Below are 14,189 nucleotides of genomic sequence, written 5' to 3'. Positions count from 1 at the left end.
CACCCCTCCACTAAGTGGCTCAGCCTGCTGACTCGGAGTCCCTGGATGGCTGTGAAACACCAAATTACGTACGCCACAGCTGACATCCTGGGTCGTAGCACAGCTCTCCTGCCATGAAGGCAACTGTGGTTCCTTAGTGAGGTCCATAAAGGGAACCGTAGAGGGGGAAGACTGTGCTATATCAAGGGGCTTCAGAGGCAATGAAGGAGGAGAATAAGTAGGGGTCTTTGGCAAAGGGTGATCACCTCCCAAGGAAGAATAGGTCCTGGGGGGGTGGGATACCTCTGGCCAAAAGCACTTGATCCACAAGATGAAACACATCGTGTTCAGACAGGATTCTAGTGGAATTCACGGACATGGCAGAGGCGGAGTCAGGTCTATCCACAGATGGGACAAGCTCGGTGCCCACATCACCAGTCTGCACTGAAAACAACGGTGCCATAAGAGACTGTACTACAGGTGTCTGCACCGAGGAAATCATCGGTGCTGAAGTCATGGTCTGCACATCAGGAAGGTCGGTGCCGAACTGTTTGTCGGTGCCGAGGCTGGGACCGAAAAAATTGGTGTCAGTAACTGAGTTGCCAGTTCCGGGCAGGGTATCGGAGCCGATGTGGTTACAGTCTGCATCGACATGATAGTCGGTGCCGGTAGAGAGGTCTGAACCAAGGAGCCCCTCGGTACCGATACGGTAAATGGCACGCTAGTCAGTGCCGAAGTCACAGATGGCCTCGGTGCTGAGGGTCTAGGCACCAAAAGGACTGGAGCCAAAAGAGTCAGAGCCGAAGTAGAAAGCTTAGCCTTCTTGGGTCTCGGTTGATGGGAGTCCCGGCAAAGGAAGAGATTTGGCCTTAGAAAGATCATCAGTCTTTTTCTTATGGGATCTTGGAGGGGTTGAAGCCTCCGACCCAGAAATGGCATCTGAAAAAGGAGATTTGAGTAGCCCTTTCAGTAACAATTTATTTTTCTTTTCAATCAATGTGCTGTTAGAGAAGTTCTTACAAATTCCACAGGGCAGATCAACTGATAAATGAGGCACACCTAAACAATAGACACACAGAGAATGTGCATCTGAAGTAGGCAATTTATGTCCACAATCTGAACATCTCTTAAATCCTAGGCTACCTTTTTTATCCATGATAGAAAAGAAAGAATACCAACAATGGTACAAGAAATACCCAAAGGTAATGAAGAAAAGGGGGTCTACCAATGATGGTAAAGAAGAAAATACCTCACGGTAAAAAGATTGAAAAATTTTAAGAAGAAATAGTTGCTAAATGCGATAAGGTAAGAGAAAACAATTTAGAAACTTTTCTGAGAGAAAAAGTTATTTTAGACTAAAAAGACAACAAATATTGTACTTAGCACAAGAGAAGTAGCTTGACACGACCGAATGGGAATGTGACAAACAAAATCTGAGGTAAAAGGGAGAGGGGAATTCTGGGTAAGAGTTTTAGCTTGAGAGTTTGTAGCTGACGTGAGCTTGGAAGATGGTCGGCTCGGTTCTGAGGTCGGAACCGATACCCACATGTAAGGAATGAACGAGGATTAACAATATCAGATCAAAAATTGCCAAGATGAGATGAATAATTACTTTTCAAGCCGATAAGAGCTTTGGCTTGAATGAGGTTATGCCTTTAAAACTGACATTGAAGTTGCATGGTCTGTTTTATTGATTCATTGACTGTAATATATATTAGGATGTGTTACACTGTGTTTTATAGTCTGATGAAGTGCCAATGGGTGTGAAAGTGCTTATCTATTAAAGTTTTATTTGATTTTAAGCTGTGTTGCTTAGTGCTCTCTTTTTATTGTTGATTTTTGGCCTTGTTTGGACTATCCTTTGTCCATGTTTTTGCTCGTTTTATTTGTATAGCTATGAGACTTCGATGTGAAAGTTTAGAAAATAAAGGTCTAAGACTGGTTTCCAAATTCCTTCTTTCTTTGGCAACATAAAGATTCTTAAATAAAATGAGTAAAATCCTTTCCCTGTGTTTTCTGGGGTAATTTGTTCCATGACCCCTATAGACAGCATTTGTTCCAGGGCAGGAGAAAACATGGCAGTTTAGTTTAATGTCTGAGGAAGAATCTCCTGAAAAGAAGGTACGGACTCTCACTACCAACTGCATCCTTTTTGAATGATTCTTAGAACCCATTTGTCTGAAGTTATCTGATACTACTGAGGTAAATGAAGACCCAGACATAGGGAAAGATGTAATGGGATTCCTGGGTCGAATCGAGGAAAATCATGTAGGAGCATATAGTCAGTCTGTCTTTTTGGACTGTCCCACCTTTGTCAAAAGGAACAGGGTTAGCATTCACATCTCAATCTGGCCAAGGCCTTTGATACCATTCCCCACTCAGGAATTATTGATAGACTCACCAAACTAGGCATCAACCCCTATATCACGAGGTATGTTGCAAATTGGCTCACAGATAGAACCCATAGTGGGAAAGTAGCAGACTCCAAGTCAGACTGCCAACTAGTCACGAGTGGAATCCCACAGGGATCGGTTCTGGGTCCACCCCTGTTTGGCATCTACTTCTCAGAAGTCCAGGCCAGCATGGAGGGACTCTGGCTGACCAAGTTTGCTGACGACTACAAGCTGGGAGCCATTATCAACTCCCCAAGTGATGTAGACATCCTACAGAAAGGCCTCCTGAGACCATCAACTGGTGTCAAAACCATGGCCTTAAGCTTAATGCCAAAAAAGGCATCATCATTCCCTTTGGGAAAAACTCAGTTCCCACTAATTACCACATTGATGGAAGCCCACTGAACACTGAAGGCATTATAAGAGATCTGGGAACACAGGATGACAGCAACCTCTGCTTCGACCACCACATTGCCACTGTGATTAGAAAGTCCTTCTGTGTGGCACATCTCATTACCAAGGGTTTTGCATCCAGGAAGAAAGAAGTCATCATCTCTCTCTACTCTTCCCTCATTAGACCAATCATTGAGTATAATGCCCCACTTGGCATGTACCTCACTAAACACCTGTAACAGATGGAAAGGCCACAAAAGTACCTCACAAAGAGGATCCTAGGCCTTAAACACATGCCCTACATGGACATACTCAAAAAACTCCAGCTTTTCTCTGTCTCATATTGTCTATTAAGAGGCGATCTCTGCTTGACTTACAAAGCCCTCTTAGAAATGTTACACCTAAAGAAATCCCAATCCCTCCGCACCACACACTCCAGGGACCTCAACCTCATTACCACAATCAACAGAACATGCTGGAGGGACAGGTTCATAACCCAGAGACTGCCCATGCTCTGGAATAGACTTTCCATACATGTCAAGCAGAGTACCTCACTGGCCCTTTTCAAGAGAAATCTTGATGAGTGGATGGGAAATAGAAAGTTCACCCCAAGGACCACTCCAGTGGATCTACTTGAAAGAGGCACCGGGAACTAATGGTGGAATGATGCCAGGGCACTTCTATGGGCTAGGCTTGTAAAGGCTCCATGGCTGTTGGCCTAGTACACACCTATGAACCTATGAACAAGATGGTTGGCAAAAATAGTTTTGCCAAAGAAATGTCTGCAGGGTCTCATTTGGAATTTGAAAAATATAAATTTGAAGGTCTTGGGGAACCTTATATAACCTATCAGACTTTTTAGGGGTAGGAGGTTGTCAGAAATTCTACAAGTGTAAGCTGTCAGGAAATCATGTTCTAATGCTGGTAATACTGGAGGTATAGCTGCAGGCTTAGGTAAATGTAGCTGTAATAAGCCATAATATTTTTGTTGGGATTCTGGCATTTCATTCTGTTCCAATGAAAAAAGAAGTTATGTACTCACCATAATGTTCCATGTGAGTTGTCCATCTCATCTTCATTCTGTACTGATGGGTTTGGAACCGATCCTCATTTCTGACTCGGCCGCTTACTAAAGCTTGAGATCTGAAATTAGCTCGTGGCTCCATCCCTATCCCATGATGCTGCAGTGCTTTCTTCAGATCTTGTTTGTTGGTGACTTTATATTCTACTCTACAACTGTATACAGATGTACATAAATATTAAATCTACAAACCTGGACAAGGACCAACGTATATAACTGAATGCTAAGACTTCCTTGATCCTCCAGGAGCTAAGAGGATGGGGGTTGGAGGGTGGGACGTAAGAATGAAGACGAGGTGGTTCCTTTGATAATCACATCACCACAGTAGTCAGGAAATCCTTCTACATGGCACACCTTATCACAAAAGGTTACTCATCCAGAAAAAAGAGGTCATTGTCCCCCTCTACTCATCACTCATTAGACCCATTACAGAGTACAATGCCCCTTTTGGTATGTACCTCACAAGACAGCTACAACAACTGGAAAGGCTGCAGAAATACCTCACAAAGAGGATTACCAGGCTCAGACAGATGTCCTACGCAGACCATCTCAAACAAATCCAGCTTTACTCCGTTGCATATCGCCTTCTCAGAGGTGATCTCTGCCGAACATAGAAAGCTATGTCAAACCCAGAGCTGTTGGACATGCTCCACTTAAAGAAATCCCAATCCCTCCAAGCTACACGCTCTAGGGACCAAAACCTTGTCACCACAATAAACAGAACATGCTGGAGGGATAGATTCCTGTCCCAAAGACTCCCCATACTCTGGAACAAACTACCTATCTATATTAAACAAAGCTCATTAGCACTCTTCAAGAAAAATCTTGATGATTGGATGGGACCCCAGGGATCACCTCTGTGGCTCTGCTCGACAGGGGCACAGGAAAATAATTTTCTTGGGTGGCGAAAGCCAGGGTACCTTTTTGGCTAGGCTTATATAGGCCCTAGGGCCAATAGCCTAGTACCTACCTATGAACCTATGAACAACTCACATGGAAGACAAGTACATAACTTCTTTATGTGAAGTTGTCCTGTCTCGTCTCCATTCTATACTGATGGGACAGCATCCCTAGCACCATCTTTCCTGGGTGGCTCACTGGAGGATATTCATCTGTACAGTGGACCCAAAGGAGGCTCTGTCCATGGAAGCCAAGTCTACTTTGTAATGAGTGATAAAGGTGTGAGGTTTTGCCCATATTGCTGCTGCACAAATGGTATGTAACAGCAACCTTGCTTTAAAGGCCTAAGAAGTTGAGATGGATCTGGTGGAATGCACCCTTGCTTTATTTGGCAACTGTTTGTCTTGCTGACTGATAAATGAAATACAATCTGACAACCATCTGGATAAAGTTGTCTTTGTTACTGCTAAACCTTTTTTGTTTTCAGAAAAAGAAACAAAAAGTTTGTCCGATTTCCTATTTGCTTTTGTTCTATGCAAGTAGAAATGTAACTGCCTGTGAACATTAAGTCGGCGAAGCATGTATTCTGCCTTATTGCCATACTTAGGGAAGAATACTAGTAGGTCTATTGATTGACTTTAGATTGAACTCCGAGCATACCTTGGGTAAAAAGGGAGGGTTTGTATGTAGTGACACTCTATCATTATGAAAAACCATGTAGGGAGGTTTGATTGTTAAAGCTTGTAACTCTGACACTCTTCTTGCTGATATGATTGCTACTAGAAAAAGTGTTTTCCAAGATAAAAATTTCAAGTTGCAAGATGATACTGGTTTAAAGGGCAGTAGGATTATGCGAGAAAGAACAAAAGCATCCGTGGTCATTGTAGCTAATGGAACAGGGGGAACAATGGGTCGGCCCATCGTTATTTGATCTGAATGAAGCCACCAACGAAGATCTTTCTTGCAGATTTATGTCAGAGTTATCAAATGGGACATGGGTAGCTCTTGCATGGACCATTGAGTGAACAACATCCATTGGAGGATTCTCATGTGTAATCTCGCTAGAGGAATCACCATTATTGCTGCTGCCGTAGTGCCCAATAATTTTAGGACTGTCCTTGGTTGTACTTTGGAATTGAAGAGGAGGTCCCAGATCTGGAGACGAAGAGTTTGGACCTTTTCTGGAGGCAACCTGACCATCATGTTTGTTGTGTCTATTTCTGTACCTATAAAGTTGATATGTTGTGATGGCAATAAGGCAGATTTTTCTTAATTCACTGAAATGCCAAGTTGAGCACATAGTTCCAAGGTATTTGCCTCACTTGAATAAGTAGGTGCTTGGTGGTGGTGGTTAGGAGCCAGTCATCTAAATTTGGAAACAGGTGAGCTGTGACTACTGCCATGCATTTGGTGAACACTATGGGGGCTGTAGTGAGACCAAAGGGCAGAGCTCGGAATTGGTAATGACTGGCTCCCAGCAGAAAGTGCAGGTAACTCCTGGATGGCCTGTCCATTTTGATGTGGTAGTACGCATCCTGGAGGTCTATCGAGCACATCCAGTTGTCTTTCCCTAAAGAGGGAAGTATTGACTGCAACATGACCATCCAGAACTTTGTCTTCTTTACTGACTTGTTTAGTCTGCTGAGATCCAATATGGGTCTCCAGTCTCATGTTTTCTTTGGAACTAAAAAGAATCCTGAGTAAGTTCTGGTCCTATCTGGTCTGTGGGGACTGACAGGATGACTCTTTTTTTCTAGCAACTTTTGAATTTCTATAGTTGCTTGTTCCCTGTGACTGGGTGGAACGTCCGGGATTTTTTGTGTTTTAAAGGTGGCATTGAAAAGGGGATTGAGTAGCCTCTGGATATAATGCTTTATACCCATTTGTTTGTTGTTATGCTTAGCCAGGCTTGTGGATACAAAGAAAGACGACCTCCGACTGCCTCCAGAGACAGACAGACAGGCCTCCTTTCAGGAGTGCTGAAAGGGTTTACCGAAGTAAGAACCGTTGTCACCCTGGTTCTGCGAACCCCCTCTGTCGTGTGGGTGACATCTTGTATTATTGCCTCCTTCTCTGCCCCTGGAGGAAGGTGCACCCTGTGTGTTCTGAAAGGCCCTCTGGGATTTTTGGAACCACATTTTTTCTCCCTTTTGACGTTTGGGATAGGGTCTAGAAGGTGTGGAAAAACGGACTTCTACGCCAGAGAGAGTCTTTCCTTCTTGTTCACATCAGGTAAGTGTTTCCTTTACTTTAAGCCCGAACAAGGACGAGCCATCAAATGGAGTGTTGACAAAGGATGACTTGAAGGGCTCTGCAAAATTACACAAGTGCATCCAGTAATGTCTCCTAAGGGAAATTCCGGAACCCATTGACTTGCTCACTCCATCGGCTGCTTAAGATACGAGCCTAATGGACGAGTTGACCACTGAATTTAGGGTAGCAAGCTGGGAGGATACCTTGTCTGCTACCCCCGCAGCTACTGTACTCTGCAGAGTATTTCCTAGCTCTTTCAAGAGATCTTTGACCTAAGGGTGAAGTCCACTGAGGAAAACATGTGTTTTCCGTACCTGTCCATAGTTCTCGACTCCTTATTCAGGGGATGGACAGATGTAGAAGTCTCAGATAATTCTTTCTTCGTGGCCACCACCACCACCATAGCATCTACAGGGACTCCTTTAGTTAAAAAGGTTTTGTCATCAGGAGCAGTGATAAATTTGTTCAGCCTCCGAGGAACAGGCTCCACTGTATCTGGAGAATCCCACACCTTTCGAGACACTAATTCCATCAGTTCATCAAAAGGTGGAGACACCCAGGTGGCTGAATGTCGAGACCCAAAAGTCTTTAGGTACATGGACTCCTCATCAGAAGGGATAATGGGCTTCCAGCCGCCTCTCTGTCTAAGGATTTCCAAGATATCCGCAAAGGATACATCTTCAGAGGGAAACCATGGGGACCCTTCCAACTCCTCGAAGTCCATGTCCGATGTAATAGACTCATCCAGGGAGTCTATATGCTTCCTCTTGCATGTTTTTTTCCGATGAACCTCTTTGGTGGGACATTCCGGAGAGGTTTCGGAAGAAAGGGTCTCACCCAATGGGGCTTTCTGAGGCTTAGGGTCTCTATGCTGTTGGGTAACTGCCTGTGCATAGACAGATATGGGTGCTTCCTGGGATGGAACGCTTGGTTCTGACAGTACAGATGATGTCTGTGAGGACAGAGCCCTCCTCAAAGCTGCAAAGGCCCCCCTGCCATAGCCCATGACAATCCCAGGTTCCAAAGAATCTGATGATCCCCCTGGTACCATGGGGGTTGGCTCTGAAGCTGAGGTAGGAGCTGAGCTCACTCAAGCCGAGGCTCCAAGGGGTAGAGTCGGAGCTGAAAGAGTCTCAGCCCGACCCCCCCCCGGTCCCAACCAGTGAGTGTTGGCTCCCAGATACCTCGGAGAGCTCCGAGGTAGTCAAAGTGACCAGAATCGAAGAATCTTTAGCAGATCTCAGTTCCGTCAGTTTCATCACTGTTGGTGCCAAGCATTCCGGCTCCAAAACTCAAACTAATGTTGGAGGGGGAACGGAACATACAGGAACGAGCACTGTTGGCTCCGAGTTCACCTGAGTCGGTTCCGACAACAATTTAGCAAGCACCGATGTCTGCAGTAATCTCTACCCCACGAGATCCACATCGAATTCTGATAAGCTCCTCGAGGATCTGGAAGATGGAGCCAATGCCACTGACTGGAGCAGAGGAGACATAAGAGTCAGGGAGACCGGCTCCAAAGCAGGTGAGCAGGTCCGGACTGTATAGACCGTCGGTTCCGACACACATGAAACCAAAACGACAGGTCTGTCTTTGTCAGATTTTTTAGAGGTTGTCGGAGACATCCTGAGCTATTTTGTCAATGGCTCCAACGATGTAGAAGAAGAAGATGGAGAAGACCTCTTTGCAAGAGGTTTGGGTGAACTTTGAGCCGTGTCCAAGGCTTCCTCAAAAGAGGATTTAATTAAGCCTCTCAAAATCATCTTATTCTTATGCTCTTGTAAAACCCCAAAGCTAAAAGAATGACATATAGAGCATGTCTTCTGAAGATGTATTGCTCCTAAACAATAAACTCAGTCTATATGTCCATCTGTGATGGACATTTTTTGGAAGCACTTAGGACATTTTTTGAAACCAGATGGTTTCACCTCTTTTTGCTTTGACATTATGGTAATAACGCTTCTACACACACATACGACACTAAAGACACCCTCTAACTTAAATGGGAGCCAACTGAAAGGAAGGCTTTCTAACTTAAAGAAGCCTTAAAGCAAAATCAAAAGGTCACACACACACTCAACACTCTTCAGGTAAACTTAAAATTATTGGTAACATGAAGCTAGATATCAGAAATCAAATTTAAATGCGTATAATAAACTACTAAGCTAATACACAGCTCTATACTAAACAAAGTACAAGCCAATAAACAGGGATTAGGGATATGTAAAGGCTCCAGGGCCATTAGCCTAGTACACATCTATGAACCTATGAACCTATAATGGTTAAGTACAAATGACCCTCAAAAAACACATGAAAGAATACAATTTCTAGAAATATTTATCTAAAGAACTACCAAAATGGCTTATCTATCAAAATAAAGGCCTAAACACGATGGCCTGAAAAACACACTCTAACTATGTAATAACTAACTAACAACTATTATAATAATATCTAACACACTAAGCACACTATCTAAATAGGAAACCCAGAAAATTTAGCTAACTATAACAAGTTTTAAAGAAGAAAAAACTATTTTCTACTCAGCCCGAGCTTGTCGTAGATTCAATCTGTTTCAGTGGCAAACAAGGTCTGAGGAAAGCACTGCAGCATCATGGAATAGGGATAGAGCCACGAGCTAGTTTCAGATCTTAAGCTTTAGTAAGTGGCTGAGTCTCATTTCTGAACCCATCAGTACAGAATGAAGATGAGACATGACAACTTCACATCAAGTCTTTCATTCTGGCTATAGTTTCAGAAAAAGATAACTCTTCAGGTAGAGAATCTAAAGAAAAATTTTGCTCAAAATCAAATTCCCCTTCCTAATGCATAGGTCCTGGAAAAATACAATTCCATTCTAATTATTGTCCTTCAGACTAGGAATCAGTTTCTGAAAGAGAGAAAAATCTTATTCTTTTAAAATTCAGTGAAGAATCAGAAATTAATGAATGGAAGACTCAAAATAAGCCCTTAGTAAAACTCAGCCAATATTCTCTGTCAATCCTATGTGAAAAAAGAGAAGACATATTCTTTTCTGTTTTCTTTTTCTAGTAAACTCCATTGAAAAAGACCAATCCAAAAATGAGTCTCTTCTCCAAGAAATTGTCTCCATAGCTCGGCTGTGCAGTAAAGCATCAGCTGTTTCCACCTCGAAGACCAACAAGACTGGTTCTCCTTTGCCAGCAGTAGGACAACCTAGGAGCCACAGAGGACTTACCCATCAGCTGATACTCAGCAGCTTCTCAAGGAAAAATGCCAGCACGATCAACAGAAGACACGATTGAGAGAAGACAATGACCAGTTTGGAGTACCCAATTTGGCCACAGCCGAGTCACTCATCAGTGTCTGAGATAGTAAGGAAGCCAGCTTGACAACTGAAAGCTCCAGTAAAATGTTCTTTTTCTTTGGGATGGAGAAAGGAACAACCGAAGATCTCAAAGCATACCTATGTTGTAGTTGAAAAAAGAGCCTGATAAGTGAGTAGCAAATTCTTCAATAGTTGGTGAACCACATGGCAGTATTTTTAACTTTTTGAGGTAAAATTTTAAGTGCCATCCCCAAAACATTACATCCAAGTTCCTATCTTTAATTTTTAACAAAAAGATTCAAGAAGTTTACAAAAAAATGTTTTTAAATCAGTTTCTTCCCAAATAGTTAACCTAACAAAAGTTAACATTAGTGAAGTAAACTTCTTAGTGACAGCTACTAAAACAAATTCCTAGCTAAAATAAATAATTTTCTAAAGAAAAGTAAAGTTTTCTACAGAAAAAAATGATAAAGTGAAACGTTTCCCCAGGGAGTTACTTATCTGCCCTGCCTCGATGAAGCGCTAGCTGACCATCAATCATTTGAAGTCCATATGCACTTCAATGGCAAGAAAGTTCTGACAATTTGGTGCCCCAACCACTGACTCTACACAGCTCTCTTCAAGGGGTTCAGCAGTTAGGGTGCATGGAAGGTGCTCTTTAAAAGCTTTAGATGCTGGACGGCTGTCATATCGTTTGCAGGATATAACCCATATAGCTTAGACTTCTAAAACAGTGATCTAATGATGAAGTCGGAAGTTTCTGTAGTGGGTTTGTTTGCTGAAGAGGTTAAACTCCCCAGATCATGTCTTGAAGTTAAGAGAGATGAGACACTGTCAGCTGAGTAGAGACAAGAAGTTAAAGAATATGTATTCAGGAATAGGGACTGGTTTTCCAATTCTCATGTCAGAGCCAATTTATTCCAGCACCACAATGAAACTATCCTTGATGAAAAGGTAAAGTGAAACCATATCTGATACCAGAGTCCTGACACCAAGCAGAAAAAGATGAAATGCATAAAATTCTTCAGCTTGTGGTCATCAAGGATTCACAGAGTGAGCGGAACAGCTTCATTGTCCAAGTTCCTAAACCTGGTGGGACTATAAGATTTACTAATGAGATTAGAAAACTGAATAGTACTTACAAAGGTAATTACTACCCCAAGCCTAAAGTAGACAAATTAGTCATAAAAGTGGGCAAAGCTAGTTTTCTGTCCACTCTAGACCTGAGCAAGGGTTGCTGACAAATACCATTAAATCAAAAGGCCAAGAAGAAGACAGTATTCCCACAATGGATGGACTTTTTTACTATAAGGTAATGCCACATGGCCTTCATGGAGCCCTAGCAACATTTCAAAGGCTTAAGAACTATATTCTGAAACCACATACAAGGTATTCAACAACTTACATTGATGACATAGTTATTTTCTTGGAAAACACATAAAGTCATCTTCCAAAGCTTCAAGCCATGTTAAATTTTTACGTCAAGCAGAGTTAACAGCCAACCACACTAAATGTAAACTGGGCATGGCTGAAGTCCATTACTTAGGCAACATAACAGGAAGAGGGACAGTAAAAACCACAGGTAGAGAAGGAAAAAACTGTCATAAGAAATTGTCCCATATCCACTACCAAATGACAAGTCAAAACTTATTTAGGGTCAGTCGATTACTGTCTCAAGTTCACCGCTAACCTTTCTACAGCAGTATCCCCACTGACTGACCTGAATAAATGTATTGCCCTGCTAAATGTCAAATGGACAGAAATGATGGATGAGGCATTCCAGAAGTTGATAAAAATGCTGTGCTCTGAGTCTGTTCAATTAGTCTCAGACTTTTCTAAAGTTTTTGGTAGTCACAGATGATGATGATGATGATGATGACGATGATGACGATGATGATGATGCTCTGAGTTAGGCAGTGGAATAGCACTGGCATAAAACATAGACAGTGATGAACACCTGACATGATATATACACAGAAAACTGAGTACCACTAAATGGAAATATTCAGAGATCAAAAGAGAATGTTTAGCCATTAACTGTTCTCTCGCCACTCCTAAGTATTATGTACTGAGTGCAGAGTTCTTGCAGTTACAGACTATGCACCTCTTTAATGGCTGTACATCATCATCATCAACCCCCTTCTTCCCATTTTCTACACGAGGACGGGGTATAGCGTTAAATGTCATCATCTCTCTTGATTCAATGCAACAGTCCTGCCTTCTTCAACACGCATGCCTAACTGTTGCAGATCTTCTCTCACACAATCCATCCACATCTTTGCTGGATGTCCTTGTTACTTGTTACCTTCACCAGATTGTCTTCTGCTTTTCTGTACAGGCAAAAATGGTAATTCCAAGCTAGCTAGGTGGGCTTTATCTCTACAATTCTTTCAGTTTAAAATTTTGCACGACCTGGGTCATTACCATATGATTGCAGATAGGTTGTCAAGGACTTACACGCCAAAAGAGCCGATGATTTTAAGCTGGAGGGGGTCATGTAATATAGTGGCTGCAAGACTGGGACTGAACACAAGGGGAGACATGCGAAAATCAAGGTATGCTGCTGCTGAAGCTACAATATGCAGTAGGGAGAGAATGGGAAAAGGCAGATTCAGAACCATCAGGCAGTTCACAGTTGCTAAAGTTAACACGGTACCAGTTTATATAATGACATTACCCCTCACAAACAGGGTTTGATTTCCTTGCCTCTAATCCTAGAGGGAACTCTGGGAGTAATCCCTAGGACTTTGTATAGAAGAAAAAGACAGGGAAGTGTGGAAACAAAGCAGTTTCTTAGTCTGTCAAGTAGCTCACAGAATTAAGACTTTGCACTATTAACAGACTGCTTTCTGTAGTTTTGGGTTTGATTCCCTGAGCCTTCATTTGCACATCATGTGACTGAGCAAGTCACTGAACCACATAGTGCTATGGTGTAACTGGAAATTGAGCTAGGCTCCTAATGGCCTCCTGGGCCATGTGTCTAGTAATTACCTATGAACTTGTCAGTGAAAGACTGTTTCCTGAAGCGGATACTGCAACCTCTGCAAGTTGCATTTATCCTACTTATACAGAAAAAACAGGGGAGTTGTACACATTGCTGGAGACTTAATCCAGGGAGATAGACCCTTCAAAGACTGTAAAACTATTTCTACTTTGCAAAGTGCTGTTTAGTACTATTATATTGTGTTGGTTTGGAGAAGTCACAGTCAGAAAAGTTAGTAAATATTAATATTTGTTTTTGAAGAGAAGCAACTTTTTGTCCATTCATGTTTGTACACTCTTATTAGTAAAGCTTTATTTACTACTGAAAACTATGTTGTCTTCACTTTGTGTGCCTGAAACAGCAAGAAATATCTGTTTATATATATGTTTATGTTTCCATGTGAGACTTGGGCATGAAGAGTGGGTTAGTTCTGAGAGTCAGTCTGTCTTGACATATTCAATAAAGTCTACTGAACATTAAGGTGTGCTGATCTGAGATCCTTCTGGTACTACCACCAAGAAGAGTGCTACGCATATCTGTCAAGTATACCTCATTATGAGGAACATTCCTAATTCTGAGTCTTAAAAAGTCCACTCTGCCCCACATTGATACAGCCTGTCACACTTTCTGTATAAAGATTTTTCTTTAACTAATACCCATGATATATAATATTGAATGAAATTAATTCATTAAAAAAACATTTAATAAGAATAGTGCAACACGTTAACCAGCCTGTGAACCCCCTAGATGAAGTTTAGAGTAAGCTGTGAGCAGGTATCCATATTTTACCCATTTTTTCCACGTTATGAGGGGTACTGTCCCACAATTTGGAAATCGAAGGCTGAGATTAATGGAAATGTTATGCTAACTGAAGCAGATAGTTCAAAAGATGGCAACATCAGG

The 14,189-nt window shown here is 42.2% G+C and overlaps 1 protein-coding gene across 1 annotated transcript in view; it reads right to left on the bottom strand.

The window, feature by feature from the left end:
* CFAP77 (cilia and flagella associated protein 77) overlaps positions 1–14,189 on the bottom strand; it is a 2,131,249-nt gene that overhangs the window by 1,616,132 nt on the left and 500,928 nt on the right. The gene's annotated exons all lie outside the window — the stretch shown is intronic.

The sequence above is a fragment of the Protopterus annectens genome, chromosome 16.part0 (genome assembly GCF_019279795.1).
Source record: "Protopterus annectens isolate FY-2018-M chromosome 16.part0, PAN1.0, whole genome shotgun sequence".
Classification (NCBI taxonomy): Eukaryota; Metazoa; Chordata; order Ceratodontiformes; family Protopteridae; genus Protopterus; species Protopterus annectens.
Note: the sequence above shows the minus strand (reverse complement) of the source record. Positions and strands in the feature narration are given on the sequence as shown.